This window comes from Herpailurus yagouaroundi, unplaced genomic scaffold, assembly GCF_014898765.1.
Source record: "Herpailurus yagouaroundi ecotype Mexico unplaced genomic scaffold, PumYag 313, whole genome shotgun sequence".
NCBI lineage: Eukaryota > Metazoa > Chordata > Mammalia > Carnivora > Felidae > Herpailurus > Herpailurus yagouaroundi.
This window is the reverse complement of record NW_024412530.1, coordinates 67056-84580: the sequence shown is the minus strand read 5'-3', so window position 1 is coordinate 84580 and position 17525 is coordinate 67056. Positions and strand designations below refer to the sequence as shown.

Below are 17525 nucleotides of genomic sequence, written 5' to 3'. Positions count from 1 at the left end.
TTCAAGAGAATAGGTGTTAACTCTTCCTTAAATGTTTGGTAGAAATCCCCGGTAAAGCCATCTGACCCTGGACTTCTTGTTTTTTGGGGGGACTTTTGAATACTAATTCGACTTCATTACTGGTAATGGGTCTGTTCAAATTGTCTTTTTATTCCTGTTTCAGTTTTGGTAGTGTATATGTTTCCAGGAATTTGTCCATTTCTTCCAGATTGCCCATTTTATTGCCATATAATTGCTCATAATACTCTCTTATTGTTTTTATTTCTGTTGTGTTGGTTGTGATCTCTCCTCTCTCATTCTTGATTTTATTTATTTGGGTCCTTTCCTTTTTCCTTTTGATTAAACGATCTAGTGGTTTATCAATTTTGTTAATTCTTTCAAAGAACCAGTTTCTGGTTTTATTGGTCTGTTCTAGTGTGTTTTTGGTTTCGATAGCATTGATTTATGCTGTAATCTTTATTTCCTGTCTTCTGCTGTTTTTGCGTTTTATTTGTTGTTCTTTTTCTAGCTCTTTAAGGTGTAAGGTTAGGGTGTATATCTGAGATCTTTCTTCCTTCTTCAGGAAGGCCTGGATTGGTATATATTTCCCTCTTATGACCACCTTTGCTGCCTCCCAGAGGTTTTGGACTGTGGTGTTATCATTTTCATTGGCTTCTATGTACTTTTCAATTTCCTCTTTAACTTCATGGTTAGCCCATTCATTCTTTAGTAGGATGTTCTTCAGTCTCCAAGTATTTGTTATCTGTCCACATTTTTTTCTTGTGGTTGATTTCGAGTTTCATAGCATTATGGTCTGAAAATATGCATGGTATGATCTTGAACTTTTTGTACTTGTTGAGGGCTGATTTGTGTCCCAGTGTGTGGTCTATTCTGGAGAACGTCCCATGTGCACTGGAGAAGAGTGTATATTCTGTTGCTTTTGGATGAAATTTCCTGAATATATCTGTTAAGTCCATCTGGTCCAGTGTGTCATTCAAAGCCATTGTTTTCTTGTTGATTTTTTGATTAGATGATCTGTCCGTTGCTGTGAGCGGGGTGTTGAAGTCTCCTACTATTATGGTATTACTATCAATGAGTTTCTTGATGTTTGTGATTAATTGATTTATATATTTGGGTGTCTTCACATTTGGTACATAAATGTTTACAATTGTTAGGTATTCTTGGTGGGTAGACCCCTTGATTATGATATAATGTCCTTCTTCATCTCTTGATACAATCTTTATTTTAAAGCCTAGATTGTCTGATATAAGTATGGCTACTACGGCTTTCTTTTGTTGACCATTAGCATGGTAGATAGTTCTCCATCCCCTTACTTTCTATCTGAAAGTGTCTTTAGGTCTAAAGTGGGTCTCTTGTAAACAGCATATAGATGGATCTTGTTTTCTGTTCCATTCTGTTACCCTATGTCTTTTGGTTGGAGCATTGAGTCCATTGACATTTAGAGTGAGTACTGAAAGATATGAATTTATTACCATTATGTTGCTTGTAGATTTGGAGTTTCTGGTGGTGTTCTCTGGTCCTTTGTAATCTTTGTCGTTTTTGGTGTGTTTCTTTCTTTCTTTCTTTCTTTCCTGTTTCATATTTTCTCCCCTCAGAGAGTTCCCCTTAAAATTTCTTGCAGGACTGGTTTATTGCTCACAAACTCCTTCAAGTTTTGTTTGTCTGGGAAACTTTTTATCTCTCCTTCTATTTTGAATGACAGCCTTGCTGGTTAAAGAATTCTTGGCTGTATATTTTTCTGATTCAGCACATGGAATATATCCTGCCACTCCTTTCTGGCCTGCCAACTTTCTGTGGATAGGTCTCCTGCAAACCTGCTCTGTCTTTCCTTGTAGGTTAGGGACTTTTTTTGTCCCTTGCTGCTTTCATGATTCTCTCCTTGACTGAATATTTTGTGAATTTGACTATGGTATGGCTTGTTGATGGTCTAATGGTTTTTGTTGCATCTAATGGGAGTCCTCTGTGCTTCCTGGATTTTGATGTCTGTGTCTTTCCCCAGACTGGGGACGTTTACCACTATGATTTGCTCACATAACCCTTCTACCCCTATTTGTCTCTCTTCCTTTTCTGGGACTCCCTATGATTTTGATGTTGTTCCTTTTTAATTAGCCACTGATTTTTCTAATTCTTAAATTGTGCTCTTTTGCCTTAATCTCCCTGTTTTTTTCTGCTTCATTATTCTCCATAAGTTTGTCCTCTATATCGCTGATTCTCTGTTCTGTCTCTTCATTCCTTGCCACTGTGGCATCCATTAGAGATCGCAGCTCAGATATAGCATTTTTATTTCATCCTGACAAGATTTACTTCTTTTATCTCCACAGAAAGGGATTCTAATCTATTTTTGACTCCAGCTAGTATTCTTATTATCGTGATTCTAAATTCTGGTTCAGACATCTTGCTTGTATCTGTGTTGGTTAAGTCCATGGCTGTCGTTTCTTCCTGCTTTTGTCTTCATTTTGTCATTTTGAAGGCAGAAAAGGAATTAATGAGGTAAATAAATTAAAATGAAAAATGTTAAAATTAAAAAAAAAACATGAAAACTACAAAAAAAGAACAAACACATGCACACACACACACAAGTGGAATAAATGATGCTAGATACTAGGTGTGTTTTGGTCTGGGTGTTGAAAGGGGCTTGATAGATTAGAAAAAAAGGGGAAAGGAAAAATAAAGAAAGAAAAAGGAAATTGTTTGAAAATTTGAAAAAAAATGAATACATGAAGTAGACTAAAATGAAATGATGGAAGTAAAATAGAATTTGAAAAAAATTTGCACAAAAGCAGAAAATGTAGTGGAAAAATATATTTTTAATAAAAATTGAAAGTAAAAATGAATTGTTTCTCTTTATGTATTCATGAAAAAGACAAGAAACGAAAAAGAGAAAAAAGAAAATGAAAAAGAAAGAAAGAAAATTGAATAGATGGTCCAGTGAACAGACTGAAATATGAATGAGGTTACTTCGTTTTCCCCTAGAAGTCAAACTATGAAGAATTTTATAGTCCATAAAGTAAGCAGGTGGAGAGATTTGTGTTCCTGAAGATCGAAGTTGGCCAAGTTGGGTGGGGCTTAGTGTAATGGCTCAATTCTCCACTAGATGGCGGTGCTTAGCCTACTGGGGTGGATTGTTGTGGCGCTTGTAGGTGCATATGCACGTGCGTGGAAGCGGTGAAAATGGCATCACCCAGCTACCCAGTCTCTAGTATCGGAACTCTGTTCTCCCTGATCAGCAGTTGCACACCCATCCCTTGTCTTCAGCTTCCGTCCACTCCCTGCTTTTACACTGTCCGTGACCAAGCCCCAGGCAGCACCTCCCTCCTGAGTTTTGTCTCAGATGGGGCTGCTTTTCCTGACCCCTTCTGAGGGACTGCAGCTTTGACCTTTTCTGCCCCTCTGCGGAGGGTCTTACTGAGCAATGGCCAGGTGCTGGCTGCACCCAGAAACGTTTGCGGGTCTGCGCTGCTGCTGATGCCCAGAGACTGCGGCCGGGTGCTGGCCCACCCCGGAAAAAGTTCACGAGATAATGTAGCAGCAGCGCTTCAAGGCTTATGAAAAATCACAACACACATCTGGCACCAGGCTTCACCCTTAATGGCCTTGTTCCAGCCCCAGTGAATGTGGTTGTTCTCCTGGGTCCATTGGGGCCTTGCTTTTGGAGGACCCACACAGCCTCTACCAGGTGTCTTCCCAGCAGGGGAACTGCCTCTCCCCATGTGGCCTGAAGAACCCTGGGCTCCACTCTGCTCCTGGGGATTGGCCCTTCGCACCAGAGCACCGCCTGGTATCGAGCTGTGGAGTTTCAGACCCTGCACTCCCTCTGTTTATATTCTTAATGTAATTTAAACCCCCCCCCTTTCTCCTTTCTCCCTTTTTAGTTCTGTCCCTGCGGCTGTTTCCACTTTTACACTTTCTCTCCAGCTGCTTTGTGGGGGGCGCTTTTCCTGTATTCTCCCCCCTCACACCTTCTCTGTCCTCTCTCCACATGCAAAAGCGGCTCCCTGCCCTACACTGCTTCCCTCTCCCCCAGTTCACCTCTCTGTGCCACGTACCTGCTGAATTCTGTGGTTCAGGTTGTGCAGATTGTTGTGTTAATCTTAAAATCAGTTTTCTAGGTGTGCAGGATGGTTTAGTGTTGGTCTGGCTGTATTTCATGGATGCAAGACACACAAAAAAATTCCATGCTTTCCTGCCATCTTGGCTCCTCTCTCAAAACTCATTTTTATGAGGTTGGCATGATCTTGATGCCAAAATTAGACAAAGATTCTACAGGAAAAGAAAACTAGAGACCAATATACCTGAGGAATATTGATGGGATAATCCTCAACAAAATATTAGGAAACTCAATTCAACAACCCACTAAAAGTGTTATATTGTATGACAAAGTAGGATTTATTCCTGGAATGCAGTGATAGTTTAAGGTAGGGAAACCAATCAGTGTAATACACCATATTAAACTGAATGAGGGACAAAAATCACATGATCTTCTCGAGGCAGGAAAAGCATTTTCAAAACTCAACACACTTTCATGTCAAAAACACTGCACACTAAAATTATGAATAGAAGGAAGTTATAGAAATATAACAAAGACCATGTATGAAATGACCATAGCTAACATTATTCTCAACAGTGAAAAACTCAAAGTGTTCCTTAGGAACAAAGACAGGATACCCTCTTTTGTTACTTCTATTCAACAGAGGACTGGAAGTCCTAGCCAAAGCAATTAGGAAGGAAAATGAAATAAAATACATCCAATTTGGAAAGTAAGTAGTGAAATTATCTCTGTTCACAGATGACAGTATCTTGTATGTAGAAAACCCTAAACATTCCACAACTACCAAATACATTCAGCTAAGTTGCCCGACACAAAAGCAACACTGTTGTGTTTCTTTTTTTTTTTCAACATTTATTTATTTTTGGGACAGAGAGAGACAGAGCATGAACGGGGGAGGGGCAGAGAGAGAGGGAGACACAGAACCAGAAACAGGCTCCAGGCTCTGAGCCATCAGCCCAGAGCCCGACGTGGGGCTCGAACTCACAGACGGTGAGATCGTGACCTGGCTGAAGTCAGACGCTTAACCGACTGCGCCACCCAGGCGCCCCAACACTGTTGTGTTTCTATGTACTAACAGTGAACAATTCAAAGAGTAATCCCATGTTATATAGCATCAAAAAGAATAAGATCCTTAGAATTAAACTTAACCAAGTGGTCAAAAGACTCGAACAGTGAAAACTTCTAAACCATGCTGAAAAGAATTAAAGAAGACATAAACAAATGGAAAGACATCCATGTTCATGGATTGGAAGCTATGAATTGCTGAAATGTCCTTTCTACCTAAGATGATCTACACATTCAGTGCAATCCGTATCAAAAGACTTATGGCCATACTGTTTTGATTACTGCAGCTTTGTAGCATACCTTGATATCTGGGATTGTGATACCTCCAACTTTGTTCTTTGTCAAGATTATTTCGGCTATTTGGGGTCTTTTGTGGTTCTATACTAATTTTAGGATTGATTTTTCTGGTTCTGTAAAAAATGTTGTTGATATTTTGATAGGGATTGCATTAAATCTGTAGATTGCTTTGGGTAGTATGGACATTTTAACAATATTGATTCTTCTAATATATGTGCATGAAAAGATGCTCAACATTAGTAATCATCATGGAAATGAAACTTAAAACCCAAATGGGATATCCACTTTATACCTGTCAGAATGGCTAAAATCAAGAACACAAGAAACAACAAGTGCTGGTGAGGATGTGGAGAAAAAGGGACCACTGTGGCAGGAACGCAAACTGGTGCAGCCACTGTGCAAAACAGTATGGACATTGCTCAAAAAAATTAAATTTAGAATTGCTATATGACCCAGAAATTCCACTACTGGGTATTTACCCAGAGAATACAAAAAACACTAACTGGAAAAGATATATGCATGTGTATGTTTGTTGCAGCATTATGTACAATAGCCAAGATATGAAAGCAAGTCAAGTGTCCATTGATAGATGTATGGATAAAGAAGTGCTACACTATGAGAAAGAATGAAATATGGCCCTTTGTAGCAACGTGGATGGAACTGGAGAGTGTGATGCTAAGTGAAATAAGCCATACAGAGAAAGACAGATACCATATGGTTTCACTCTTATGTGGATCCTGAGAAACTTAACAGAAACCCATGGGGGAGGGGAAGGAAAAAAAAGAGGTTAGAGTGGGAGAGAGCCAAAGCATAAGAGACTCTTAAAAACTGAGAACAAACTGAGGGTTGATAGGGGGTGGGTGAGAGGGAGGGGAGGGTGGGTGATGGGTAGTGAAGAGGGCACCTTTTGGGATGAGCACTGGGTGTTGTATGGAAACCAATTTGACAATAAATTTCATATATTGAAAAAAAAAGAAGTGCCACACACACACACACACACTCACACATACACACACACACCATGCAAAGGAATACTATTCAGCCATAAAAAAGAATGAAGTCTTGCCATTTCCAGTGACATGGGTGGACTTAGAGGGTATAGTGCTAATCGAAATAAGCTAGTCCAGAGAAAGAAAAGTAAGATGATTTCACTCATAGGTGGAATTTAAGAAGCAAAACAAAGGAACAAACAAATTAAAAAAAAAGACAAACAAACAAACAAACAACAGACCCTTAAATAGAGAGAAAAAACAGATGGTTGCTCTAGGGGAGGTGGGTGGGGGGATGGGTGAAATAGGTCATGGGGATTAAGAGTACACTTGTCTTGATGAGCATTGAGAAACATACAGAATTGTTAAATCATTACATTGTATAGCTGATACTGTATAACACTGCATGATAATTGTATGTCAGTTTTTAATATGGCATTTTTTTGCAGAAATAGAAAAAATATTTTCCTAAGACTTATGTGGGATTTCAAAGACTCCCCTCCAATAGTGAAAACAGTCTTGAAACAGGTGTACAAAGCTGTAGGCCTCACACTTCCTGCTTACAAATATGTGACAAAGGCACAGTAATCAAAATAGTATGGTAATGGCATGAAGACAAATATATAAACCAATAGAACAGAACAGATAACCCAGAAATAAACCCTCATGTGTATGATGAAATGATCTCTGACAAGGTTGCCAAGGCTATGGAAAGCAGAAAGTATAGTCTCTTCGATATATGGTGTTGAGCAAACTGGGTATCCGCATGCAAAAGACTGAAGTTGGAGCTGTATCCAACAAATATGGTCCTTCCACCATATTCAAAAGTTAATTTAAAATGGACTAAAGATTGAAATCTAAGATTTGAAACTATAAAAATCTTAGAAGAATACATGGGGGAGAATCTTCATGACATTTGATTTGGTAATGATTTCTTGAGTATGACGCCAAAATCATTGGCAACAAAAGCAAAAGTAGTCAAATATGACTACATCAAAATTTAAAACTTCTGCACAGCAAAAGAAACACTCAAGGGGTTGAAGAGACAAGCTATGGAATAGGAAAAAATATTGGTAGAAAATATTGGTAGACCATTTATAAAAGGTAAATATCTAGTATATCTGGTATATATATATATATATATACATTATATATACTATGCTATATATACTATATACTATATAGTTACTATACACACACACACACACACACACACACACACACACACACAGAGATGTCCTACAAGTCAACGACAGGAACAGCGGCAACAAAAACTCTAAATGATCCAATTAAAACATGGGCAAAAGATTTGTATAGACTTTTCTCTTAAGCAGATATACAAATGGATAGCAAGTATATGAAAATATGTGCAACATCTCTGACAATCAGGGAGATGCAAATCAAAACTGAATGTGATGTTACTTCACAACCGTTAGGATGGCCAATCTCAAATAAAACAGAAAATAGCAGGTGTAGGCTAGGATGTAAAGAAAATGGAACCTCTGTGCACTGTCGATGGAAATGTAAACTGGTGAAGCCGCTATGGAAAACCTCATTGAGGCACCTCAGCAAACTAAAAATAGAATGATCATGTGATCCAGCAATCCCACTTCTGGTATATATCCAAAAGAATTGAAAACGGGTTCTCAAAGAGATACTGGCAAACTCATATTCATCACAGCATTGTTCCCAGTAACAAAGAGGTGGAAGCAACCCAAAATGTCCATCATAGAATGAATGGATTTCAAAAGCGGTATACACCTACAATGGATTATTATTCGGCCTTAAAACAAAAGGAAGTTCTGTCATATGCTACAACATGGATGGACCTTGAGGACATTATTTAAGTTACACATGTCAGTCACAAAAAGGCACATGCATGATTCCAGTAGTATGATATATCTAGAGTAGTCAAACTCGTAGAAACAGAAAGTAGAATGGCAGTTTCCAGGGGCTTAGGGAGGGAGAAAAGAGCAATTGTTTTTCGATGGCCATATAGCTGTAGTTTTGCAAGTTGAAAAATTTAAGAGGCCTTCTGCACAACAAGATTCATAAGGAAACAGTATATCGTACAGCTAAAAGGATGAGATACTAAATTTTAAGTTATGTTTTTATACCACAATTTAAAAAAGAAATGTCTATAAGAAAGACACAGTCCAATAAATAAACAGGCAGAAGATTTGAACATAACTCCATCAAAGAAAACATGAGAAGAGCAAATAAGCACACAAAAATATACTCAATACCATCAATCATTAAGGAAATGTAAATTAAACCTGCAGTGAGGTACCGTTGCAACCTCTTGTAAATAGCCACAATTGAAAAGCCTGACCATAGCAAATATCAGCAAAGTTGTGGAGGGTGGACCTCTCATACGCTGCTGGTAGGACAAAAATGGTAGAACCACTTTGAAAAACTGTTGGGCAGTTTCTTACAATGTTAACCTTCCATCTACCATATCATCAAGCCATTGCAGTTCTAGCATTTGTCCTAGAGAAAGAAAGTATGTGTCCATGTAAAGACCCACACACAAGCGTTCCTAGTAGCTTTTTTTTACCAGAGCCCCCAAATGGAAACCACCAAATAAGTATCAACAAGTGAATGGATATAACAATTTGTGGTATATTAATATACCAGAATACTACTCAGCTATAAAAGTGAAGGAACTCCTGACATATACAATAATATGGAAAAATCTATAAATAAATAGGCTGAAGGAAAGTAGGAAGACCTCCCCTAATAAAGTAATACAACCTTTATGGTTCCATTGACTCCATTTAAACACAATTCTAGGAAATAAAAAATAATCTATCGTGGCAGAATATCAGTGGTTGCCTGGGGACAGAGCAAGTTGTGAGTTGGGGCAGAGGAATAAGGAGAGAAAGCCTTACAGTACAGAACTGAAAATGTTATATCCTGGGAAAATAACCATAGTGCTCTTTAAGAATGCCTGGTTGTTTTAGGGAATGTGGCTGGGTATTACTACAGCAGCGAATATTCTATAGTAATTATTATTTTAGAAATTATCATATTCTCATAACTGACAATTTCTAAGTAACACTTGCAAGCTTTCTGGATTTAAAAAATTGATTGCAAAATGGATAAAATGTGGCTGTCAGGGAGAAATCCATGCTAAAATCTCAACTTGCCATGAAGAGCTTCTAACCAACTGCATATATCAAATCCATCTGAGAGAAACATAGGAATCTCTGAATAATATTTATAAAATGAGGACAATGTAGGTACATTCATTCCAAATGCATATTGAAGATCAAATTCCTTCTTCAAGTAGGACAATTCATTCCTTTCAGCAAAAGCTGGAATCTCTAAGATGGGGCTCAAGGGCTGCTACACAGCACATAGCTGCTGGTGGAATGAAATTTCACCTGCTAAACTTCTTCTCCCATAATGAGATTAAAGTAGCTTCTCTACTTTAAGGCTCATGTGCGAACCTGACAGGAGAAATTCCACAACATGCTTTTTTTTTTTTCAGATCTATGAACTCATTTGAGCCAGGCATCATATCCCAATAACAATGTGAGGACCGCTGCCCTTGAATCTGTAGTAGAAGCTTCAGCAGCCATCAGGACACAGAAACTCAGGACCTGTCTCCATCAGGCTCTTTATATGAGCTCTTCCACTGGCATGAAGAGATGTACATGGAAAGAGATGGAGAGAGAGAGAGAGAGAGAGAGACAGAGAGAGATCCAGCAATCACCATGCTTTGCTGATGTAACTTGGTACTGGGAGCCATGTGAGGCACTGGGTTAGTGACAATGATACAATGATACAACATAACAGGGACATGTTATAATGGACTTCTCACGAGGCCTTTTTCTTCATCTTCCCTCATCTACCTCCTAAGTACAAAGTTGAAAAGGAATAAGAAGTGGCCTAAATTCATACAGGCATTCATGATCCTGCAATAACCACAAGGGCAGAAGCTTGCTCATGTGTATCACTGAACATTCTCAGCGATCGTGTGGGTGCAGCATTCTCATCCCTGTTTTGCAGAAGGAGAAGCTGAAGTTCAGAAAGAGTCAGTCACCCTGCCTTTTAAAAAAGAAAACAGTTCCAGGTCACCCCTGTAATTGGACACTACACTTACTGGAGCCAGGTGGGACCCCAAAGGCCATTTCATCTCTCTAAGAGACGGCCAGGACATTGAGTCCCAAAGCAGGAAAGAGGTGAATGAATCTAAGATCCCTTTGTCTCCCCACACCCCAAGTCGACTCATCCACCACAGTAAGACACTCACAGTTTCTTCTGAGACCCAAATAACTGAAGACAGGACCTGCTCTTCCCCACGGCCATGTCTGTCTGTAAAGTCATGATGAAAAGTCCTCATGTTCACCATAATAACATTTGGTTTCTATGGCAACCATGATTCACTGACTTGTTCTCTGTATCAGAAGTATCTTGGCATTGCCATAGGTCCCTAACTCTTTGCTGAAAACAAAACACCTTGGCTCTTCACACCACTGACTGCAAGAGCATACTAGAGGCACTAGATTTGGACCCAGGCAATTGGCAGAACTCTGCTCAGTGTTGTGAAGCAAAACATTTCCTTGTTGTCAAGGATTTTGTGAGGTTTAAAAAACAGACACTATGATATGCTAAATGAAATAAGTCAAATAAGACAAATACCATATGATTTTACTTACATGTGGCATCTAAAACAAACAAACAAACAAACAAACAAAACACACTTGAACTCCTAAGTACGAAGAACAGATTAGTGGTTAGCAAAAGCAGTGGTGGTGTGGGGGGAGGGGAAGGAGGAGTTGGGTGAAAATGGTCAAAAAAATACAAACTTCCAGCTATAAAATAAAGAAGTCTTGGGATGTAATGTATAGCATCGTGACTATAGTTTACAATGCTGTATGGTATATATGAAAGTTGCTAAGACAGTAAATCCTAAAGGTTTTCATCATACGGAAAAAAATTTTTTGTAACTATGTGAGTTGATGGATGTTAACTTTATGTGATGATCATTTTGAAGTGTCTTTGTATGTTAAGTCGCTATGCTGCATGCTGTAAACTTATACAGTGTTGTGTGAAAAAAACCCAAAGAAACAAAAAAGAGACACTATGAGAGTATTATCAGTACACAGAGACCCAGTGAGGTAATCTACGGTTTTTGCCCTCTGACAGCAAACTTGAACTTCCTATAGAGTTGCACCAGAAGGTTCATTGTGTCTTGTCTCTTCTCTGACGTTAGAGATGATTGCTGGGTTTGAGTGTTCTCAGCCTGATACATCTAGTATAAAATTTCCATCTCCTTTTTACCACATGTTTTTTGCAGTCTGAAGATAGTTGCCAGAACTGCATTTCATTAAATGTTGCAAAAGGGCGCTATTCTTCAATAGTTCTATAATTACCTCTTCATTTATTAGCTGGAATCCATATATACAAGAAACTTCCTTTCATCGGCTATTAGATCACACTGCATATGGTATGCACAAGAAGGGTAGGATGACTGCTTAATTCTCTGGCAACATTTCCACTTTTCACAATAATGAGTTGTTTCTCTAGGAGCCTCCAAAGATGAGCAATGAGCTTGTTTTTTGTTTTGTTTTGTTTTGCTTTGCTTTTAGACTGTCATGCGGAGTTCATAAATATTTGTATGTGTGTTGTGTTTTGATCCATTGTAGTCATTATTTTATTTGATGCTCAAATTGTTCTATGTTTGGCCAGTGGGAGCCTCTTTAGGTTGGCCTCTGATTGGTTTTGACATGATTTCAGGAATGATAGTTTGGTCCAGACTCTCCTGTGAAAAACTCTACCCCAGACCTGGAACCCACCATTTCTCCAAGGAATCCTGGCTTTCTTTCAGTGGGAAATTATTTTAGAGGAATCAGCCTGGATACTAGAATTGCTCAGTACTACTGGATTGACCACTGTTTCTTGCCTTCTCAGTTCATGGAGCCAGTAAATATGTATTATATTTTTCAGAAAATATACATCATAAGCTTCCATCCTTGCTATTCCTCTAACCCTGGAATAACTAAATTTTGAGTGTCTTTTAAATTTAATAAATTTAAATACAAATAGCCATGCATGACTAGTAGATACCGTATTGGAATGCAGCATCTCTACACACATTTCTGCACCTTTCTTTTTTCACTTAACAGTATAACCTAGAGAACACTGCATAGCAGTAAAGAGACGGAGTCTCTATTGTTTTCATAGTGACATAGTACTCTCTAGCATGGATGTATGTTGGATTATTCAACTATCTACCTATTGGTGGACATTAGTCTTGTTTCTAGTCTTCTGCTGTCAGGAATTGTTCTATGTGGAATGGCCTTATGCTTATGGGCATCAAGTTATCACAATACCATTTTGTAAATAATCTGTGATATATCTGCTGATTAAAAATACTGCCTTAATTATATTTTAAATTCTCAAATGTAGTTGGTTGTAAGTATTCTTTGTGCTGTTTTATTAATCTTTCTGTCTATTCATGGGAAATGCCACACTCTTTTATAGTGCATATTCTATGCTTTAGTATCTGTTAGGACTACTTGTCATCCCCTCCCATGATACTTCTTTTCCAGAATGTATTGATTATGCTTGATGCTTGTTCTGCCCAATGTATTTGGTAATTAACTTGTCTAAACCCATTTCAAAAGAAAAAAAAAAAAAAACTAATGAATGCTAACGTTTATATGGAGAGGCAAAAGGCCAGAATAGCCAACATAATATTGAAGGAGAACTACAAAGTTAGAGGGCTGAACATACCCAACTTCAAGACTTACTATAAATCTACAGCAATCTAGACAGTGTAATTTTGACAAAGTCATATAAAATTATATCAAATGGAGGAGCACAGAAGTAGATCTACATGAATGTAGTCAACCAATCTTTGACAAAGGAGCAAAGGCAATACAATGGGTAAAAATTGTCTCTTCAAAAATAGTGCAGGAACAAACAGACATCCACATACAAAACAATAAAAATCTAGATACAGACCTTATACTCTTCATAAAAGTTAACTTAAAATGGATCACAGACATAAATGTAAAATGCAAAACTATAAGCCTTCTTGAAGAGAACATAGGAGAATAACTAGATGACCTTAGGTATGGTGATGGCTTTTCAGATAAAATTCAGAAGTCACTATTCATGAAATAAATAACCGATATGTTGGACTTTATTAAAATGAAAACGTCCGCTCTGTGAAAAACAATGTCAAGAAAATTAGAAAACATGCCACCGTCTGAGAGAAAGTATTTGCAAAAGACACATGTGACAAAGGACTGCTATCCAAAATATACAAATAATTCTTAAAGCTCAACCATAAGAAATGAATAGCCTGATTACAAAAATTGGCCAAAGATCTTAACAGACACCTCATCAAAGAAGGTAGGTAGATGGTAGATGAGCCTATGAAAGATGAGTCACATCATATGTCATCAGGAAAATGCAAATTAAGACAACAGTGAAGTACCACTATGCACTTATTAGAATGGCCAAAATCCAGAACACTGAAAACACAAAACGCTGGCAAGGATGTAGAGCAAAAATAACTCTTCTTCATTGCTGGTGGGAATGCAAAATAGTACAGCCACTTTGTAAGACAGTTTGGTGGTTTCTTACAAAACTAGACATCCTCTAACCATACTACCTAACGATCATGTACCTTGTTTATTTATCCAAAGAAGTTAAAAACTTATGTCTACGCAAAAACCTGTACACAGATGTTTGTAGAATTTTTATTCACAATTGCCAAAACTTGGAAGCAATCAAGTTTCTGAAGATGTCCTTCAGTTTGTGAGTAGATAAACTATGATACATCCAGACAATGGCATATTTATTTATTCGGTGCTAAAAAGAAATGAGATATCAAGCCATGAAAAATCATGGAAGAACCTTAAATATGTATTACTAAGTGAAAGTACCCATCTGAAAAGTGTAGGATTACAATTATATGACAGTGTGGAAAAGGCAAAACTATGGACTCAATGTAAAGGCGACAGTGTGTGTGTGGAGGGAGTGAGAAATGAATAGACAGAGCACAGAGGACTTTTACAGCAATAAAAATGCTGTGTGTGATATTATAGTGATAGAAATGCGTCATTATATATTTGTCTAAATCCACATAATGTACAACACCAATGGTGAGCCTGAGGTCAAATTATGGGTACTGGGTGACTATGGTGTGCCAATGTAGGTTCATCAGTAGTTAAAAAAAAAAAAAAAAAAGAAAAGTATCATTCTGGTGAAAGATGATAATGAGGGTGAATATGCATGTGTGAGGGCAGAAATTATTTGGAAAATCTCTACCTTCCTCCAAGTTTTGTTGTAAGCCTAAAATTACTTAAAAAAAATATGCCTTTAAAAAATGAAATCAAGGGGCGCCTGGGTGGTGCAGTCGGTTAAGCGTCCGACTTCAGCCAGGTCACGATCTCGCGGTCCGTGAGTTCGAGCCCCACGTCAGGCTCTGGGCTGATGGCTCAGAGCCTGGAGCCTGTTTCCGATTCTGTGTCTCCCTCTCTCTCTGCCCCTCCCCCGTTCATGCTCTGTCTCTCTCTGTCCCCCCAAAAATAAAAATAAATGTTGAAAAAAATTAAAAAAAAAAAGAAGTCAATAAATTTCTCAGGGAGGAGGGCTTGTGTTTTTACTAACTAAAGTAATACCCCCCCCCCGATAAAATAAATAAATAAATAACATAAAATAAGTGCAGATTTATGTGTGGAAGCTGGCCTTGTAGAGAGTGCAGTCTTTCTTGCTAGTTGAAGTCATGAACACCAGTTGCAATATTTATTTCAGGTTTTGACCTTCAACCAACACATTACCTATAAGCAGGGGAGGTCAGGGTTTTTTCTTACTGGGATTATAAACAAGGGCCTGGGAATGTGTAAAGCCTTCCTTATAAGTCCCCATCTCCTTACAAGCCACTGACGGCTGGTGTCCATTAAATCAAAATACATATGCTGTTTTATTTTTTATTTTTTTTTCAACGTTTATTTATTTTTGGGACAGAGAGAGACAGAGCATGAACGGGGGAGGGGCAGAGAGAGAGGGAGACACAGAATCGGAAACAGGCTCCAGGCTCTGAGCCATCCGCCCAGAGCCTGACGCGGGGCTCGAACTCACGGACAGCGAGATCGTGACCTGGCTGAAGTCGGACGCTTAACCGACTGCGCCACCCAGGCACCCCACATATGCTGTTTTAATGAAGACTTGAGGCAACTCTTACTCAATAAGAGGCCAGAGTGTACAGCTTTGTAGGCTGAGTCATCACTAGAGCATGAGGAGGAAAGCAGTAGCCACAGTGGAGTGCCCAGACCCAAAGCTGACATCACAAAGTGTTTCTCTATTTTGGGAGCTCAGAGAGGAGCCAACAAGAGCAATATTACAATTGTGAAAGAAGGTCGGGTTCAGAAAAAGGAGGAGGATTTCTGGCTATGGCCACTGAGAGGACTGGCAGCTCCTGTCCCCAAAAAAGCAACTATCATGCTGGACAACATTTTAATAACCAGCCATTTCCATGCCTTGGAAAGCGACCAGAGGTGTACAATAATCTGAATGTTTTGAAAACTGCTGAACTTTACATAAAATAGTGGGATTCTGTGATGTTTGGGTGGGGCTGCTCCCATTCCATTTCATTCCATCCCCCAGCTTGATAGGTATGGAATTCTACAGTGTGGCAGGTCAGGAGGAACAGGAGGTTTTCTGATGTGCTTAAAGGGATTGGCTGAATTTGGGAAGCTGTTGGTGGCATTGATGATCTCTGAAGTGGATAGGTGGGAGCTGTAATGACTCTGCTAGCCTGAGCTCGTGGCCATGGTTGCGGTGAGCATGTTCCTGGCTGCAGCTACATCAATACATAGCAGAGATCAGAAAGAGCCCAGCTGTCCAAACACTCCTGACTAGCAGTGAGTTTCCAGGGCCTGAATGGAGCCTCAGAGGAGGATCTGGGGCCCAAACTTAAGCATGGGACACACAATCGGTCGTCCACTGCACCCAAACCCTATGCCTGTCCCACACCCTAACAGGCTCCCTCAACTCAGCCCTCCAGGGAAGTCACTGGACTGCTGTCGGTTCAGCCCCTGAACCCTCCTGGGATCTAACCCTATCCCTAGCCAAGGCTCTTTCCTTATGGGGGCCCAATTCCTAGGTCTGAGAACAGAATGGATTTGGAGCCCAGAACTGGTGCAAGATTATTGAGCTGGAACCTGGAAAGTCGTCATGCCATCTCTAAAGCAGGGATGGAGCTGCACAAGGGGGATGCTGAGGTCAAAGCTAAGCTTGGCCCACACCAGAGGCTGGCACTTGAACCCAAAGACTGAGCCTGACCTGCATCCTAACCTGAACCCAAAGACTGAGCCTGACCCGCATCCTAACCTGTGCCCTCAACTCAGCCCTCTGGGGAGACTACTGCACTGCTGGGGGTCCAGGCCCTGTCCCCTCTTGAGACCTAACCCAAACCCTAGCCAGGGCCCCAGCCCTGAGAGAACCAAGCATTCACAGACAGAGGAGATGTGACAAGAACCCAGAACTTTGAATGCACTCCCCTACCCACACACAGATATAATGACAGAGCACAGAAGCCTTACTGGCTGGAGTTGTTGGAGCACAAACTCTATCCAATCATTTATTCATCCTTAGACTACACAGAACCAGTGGATGCCCTTAATAAGACAGACCTATAAATAGAAGCAAGAACAAAACTGAGCAAGACATGCTCTTACATGTGCACAAAAGTACACATACACACACACACACACACACACACACACACTAAACAAGGCATCATCTGCTGTATTTGACAAAGGAAGCAAATTTCAAAGGTTTCTTCCAGACATATGGCTAAACAAACAAACAATATAGATCTAGCAACAGCAAAATTGTTGAAAAATATCAGAAGCCAGAGTTGCAAACATGTATTATGTAAAAGGTCTAATTTTCAAAAATATTACAAGACATACAAATGAGGAAAAGGTGAACACATTAATCAGCTTGGGCACTCATAACAACATACCATAGGCTGGGTGACTTAAACAACAAAAATGCGTATTTTTTTTCTTTTTGCAGTTATGGAGGCTGGAAGTCCAAGACCAGGATTCCAGCACAGTTGGTATGTGGGGAGAGCTCTCTTCCTGGCTTATACATGGCTG

The 17525-nt window shown here is 39.4% G+C and overlaps 1 pseudogene; it reads left to right on the top strand.

Moving 5' to 3' along the window:
* The window catches only part of LOC121021739 (NADH dehydrogenase [ubiquinone] 1 beta subcomplex subunit 5, mitochondrial-like), a 43249-nt pseudogene extending 26552 nt beyond the window's left edge, over positions 1–16697 (top strand).
* The last annotated feature ends 828 nt before the right edge of the window (positions 16698–17525 follow it).